Raw genomic sequence first — 4,426 nt, 5'->3', positions numbered from 1 at the left:
AAAATATTCATATCAAAGCACCATATATGTTTTTATTACACCAAAAGAAAGAAAAAGGGTAAAGTTAGCTCTATTAAGTAAATCGAAAAACAAATGATATCAATGAACGACCATACTGAGATTCATAGTAATTCTGACATGTATAAGTGGACTAATGGAAACATTGATAAAAGCATTGATAATATTGAACATTTGATATATTCCATCTCATATTACATTACAGTAGTTTGCAGTAGTTTAAAAACTGAGATAAGACAGTAAAATATTAGCATCCCATTACTTCTTTAATACCATTTGTGCAAATTCATTCATCGCGTCTACAGCTTAAGGTTGATGTAATAAGAAATAACAAATAAACAGTACAGTCATCTAATGTCTTCATTATTATCTAATCCATCAAGCATATGTAAGCATGTCATCTTTGACAACTTACACTGAGAAATATTAATGTAGGCTAATTAATGTTGTGCTTCTTAGTAAGAATTAGTGGCAAAATGTAGTAATAAGACATATATAAAAGAGACTGTAGAGTGGCATAGCTCTTCACTGTAATGCTTTATTCCATGCGTCTTTCTAGTCACTGGTATCTTACAAATTCAACCTTAGGTACCAATATGTCCTAACACCTGAACAATGAAATCAACACGAGAATACCACCTGAGTCATAGCGCCTTACTTTCAAGCTGGCGGTGGTCTGCTTCCTGTCCCGTCGCAGAACCAGTAAGAATGACACCATCGGCAAGAAAGAACTTGGCTGCTTCTGCCGTGTCTGCTATCCCTACATCACTTGTTATGGAATGAGCACTGAAACGAAACACAAAAAATACAATAACTAAAGCTTCACTGGATTTCAAATTTTCTAAGTAGGGAATGACCAAAAAGGAGTCTCCCCATACTCAATTTTTCAAAAGTAAACGATACAATACAAGCCTCAGCAAGATAAATAATTAAGCATGCCATGCCCTTTCCAGGTAAAAATCCCAGACTCACCTGTGCTTCTTCTTAATGTCCGTGAAAACCCAACATCGTCTGCCCCAATTGGAACGTCTGTATCGGAGCAGAGGCCCAGCACACCCGTTCGTCAGCCCGTTCAACAGCCACATGGAGGAACACGAAGCACTCTGTCTCGGATGACACTGAAGTCCGCATGCCTTCCCGAACAGCCAGAGCTCCTTGTTTCCTCCTGCAAGGATCTATAGGAGGTGATTACTCCTGACAAGTAATGTATACATACACAAATATATACAAGGTACACTAAAGTACAGTGTGATATTATGTTGAAATTTTTAATTGAAAAAAAAAAAAAAAAATTGTACAGTGGCTTCTAATATGAATCATGCTGTTTGATTTTTAGTTATGAATTACTAAACTATAATCTATTTATTGCTTTTAATTGAACATATTTGTCATATAAAATGTTAAGAAAAGGCACCTGTTACACAAGTGCTTTAAATCATTGTAACTGATAAAAAATTAACATCAAAATATAAAAATGTACACAAGAAAGTAACACAAACAGATAACATTAGAAAACTATATTAGTTATAATGTATGAATGCCACAAGGAATACGTTTGGAATGAGTACTTCGCCACTTGACCTGGCACACCTGGTCATGTGTTGGCTACGACTTACTGGCCCTGAATGAGTGCTCCACAGGTACGTAGTCAAACATATTTCCAACCCAGGACACCATCCTACAGGAATGAAACCAATATGTAAAAGATCAAATAGAAAAAACCCTGATGAGACTTTTTTGTTTATATGGGTGGACTTTGAATATAAATATAAATCTGGCATAGTTCTCAAAGAAATATCTGGATCTAGTTTTGGTAAATCAGTATAAAAGCCTAAATTTGATCTCTATAACTTGTCATTATGTCTATAGTTTAACTTCATCACAAAATCAATAAATCTAATCACAGAAAAAAACAACAACAAGTGTTGAATAACATGAATCAAACTGACAACACCAGCTTCTTTATATGCAAAAGTTTGGCCTGACGAGCCATCTCACAGAGTCTTAATTAATTCCGTGTCTATTCAAGGGCGTTCCTGTCAAAAGTGGTTTTATGAGAAATTCTATAGAAAAAATTGTCATCATCTCCATTCAATGATTAATAATCATCTCTAATGACTGTTATTAGTTCGGCCAGTATGTATTAATTCCAGAATACTGGTATGGAAACCTAAAATAAGATGGGAATGATAAATGTCTGGAAAACATGACAATTACAGTGCACATAGTAATCACATACATATAAGGCATGCACATGCATGTACAACTTTACACACAACACCACACACACACACACAGCACACACACACACACACACACACACACACACACACACACACACACACACACACACACACACACACACAGAAGAGGAAGATGAAGATGAAGATGAAGATGATGATGATGATGAAAAGGAAGAAGAAATAAAGAAAAAGAAAAAAAATAAAGAAAAAGAAAAAGAAGAAAAAAGAAGGAAAGAAAATCTGTATAAACACACAAATTATACAACAGGGACAGATATAGGACATGTAACAATTATACAGAAAACTGAGTCTACTTGACTTCAACAAGTCTTTATAATTAAAAAATTCTTATAACGACAACACTCTAACCCTTACCTGGGAAGTGCCTGACCTGTGGATCATGCCAATCACCGCGGGCTCTTTGAAACAGTGAAAAGGTCCTTGAAGCGCGAGAGAGCCATGGCTAAAAAATTAAACCAAAATCAAATTACGCGACAGTTAGTTCATAAAAGGTGTTCACTGTGACTAAAAGAGAAGCAAGAATAGCAATTTCTGAAAGTGATGTATGTAAAAGACATGTTGATCTTGCAGATTAATCGGAATTATGTAAATCTATTAATGATTTTAGGTCCAAAGTTTGGTTATTTTTCTTGCCTGTAGACTTATGTCTTTACTTATAAATCAATTCATAGCAAACTTTTTTTTTTTTTTTTTTTTTTTTTTAGGTACATTCATGACTATTGTAAAATGCATCAATAATTTCAGAAACTAATGCTGATTAAGAACATAAATGGAAGATTAATGGTGGCTGTGAGGATTATGTAATGATAAAATACAAGGGTACCAAAGTACACAATTTGAATAATGTAAACAATGATAACTACAATGACAATGATGATGACGATGACGATGATGATGACGGAGATGGAGATTGAGATGGAGATGGAGACAAAGACGAAGACGAAGAAGACGACGACAAAGGCGATGGAGATGGCGATGAGATGAAGATGATGGAGATGAAGATGATGGAGATGGAGATGATAGAGATGGAGATGGAGATGAAGATGATGGAGATGGAGATGGAGATGAAGATGAAGATGAAGATGAAGATGAAGATGATGGAGATGAGATGAAGATGAAGATGAAGATGGATGTGGAGTGGAGATGGAGATGATAGAATGGAGATGAAGTGAAGATGATGAAGATAAGATAAGATAAAGATAAAGATGATGGAGATGGGGATGGAAATGGAGATGGAGATGACAGAGATGGAGACAAAGACGGAGCCAACGACGACGACGACGACGACGACGACGACGACGACGACGACGACGACGCCGAGGACGACGACGACGACGACGACGACGAGGAAGATGAAGATCATGACAAAGACGAAGACGAAGACGAAGACGACGATGACGTTGAAGATGGAGATGATGATGAATTTATGTGTAAATGTGGATCTAAATTGAAGGAGAGACTTCAAGCAAAAGGCAAGCACCTGTTGATCTTATCGGCCAAAGTCACTCTAATGATAAATATCCTGACGAGTTATTCTTGATACACCCCTTTCTGTGAATTTGCCTACGTCGTTGAAAAACCGTGTCAATACCGCGTGAGACTACTATTGCAAAAAATAAATCTACGTTTCTACACCGATTTTACTGAGATATAACACGACTAAATACCATGAACTATTCTGATAAATATCAGTCACCAAACAGCTAAACTATTCAAAATACACCAATAAATCAAATAATATAGATATACCTTTCACGATAGTAAATTACAACAATAAAAAACGAAATAAAAACAATATAAACGAAAAAAAAAACTCTACTGCGTTAACACGTACCTTTAAAGCGTCGACGGAAGTGGGCGGTTTGTTTACACGAGCAGCTGATTCATTCACCAATTCTCTCACCAAATTCATTCACGGATTGACACGATCAGATGATCTTTTCCATGTTCCTCCCTCCGTGGCTTCTACAGCTCTTTCGCATTTTCGACAAACGACTAGATTAATTGGTAAGATTAGGAGGACAAGCAGCCAAGAAGAAGGAAAATTATCCCGGAGGAGCTAGACAACAACAGTCTAAAAAAGAATAAGAAGAAGAAGAAGCATGTTCTGTTTGTACTACCGTTCCTAACGAATATACTGCACT

The 4,426-nt window shown here is 36.2% G+C and overlaps 1 pseudogene; it reads right to left on the bottom strand.

Moving 5' to 3' along the window:
* LOC119576576 overlaps nt 1-4,194 on the bottom strand; it is a 4,477-nt pseudogene extending 283 nt beyond the window's left edge.
* Between the last annotated feature and the right edge of the window lie 232 nt (nt 4,195-4,426).

This window comes from Penaeus monodon, chromosome 9 (genome assembly GCF_015228065.2).
Source record: "Penaeus monodon isolate SGIC_2016 chromosome 9, NSTDA_Pmon_1, whole genome shotgun sequence".
NCBI lineage: Eukaryota > Metazoa > Arthropoda > Malacostraca > Decapoda > Penaeidae > Penaeus > Penaeus monodon.
The sequence above is the reverse complement of the archived record's forward strand: the minus strand, read 5'-3'. Positions and strand labels throughout refer to the sequence as shown.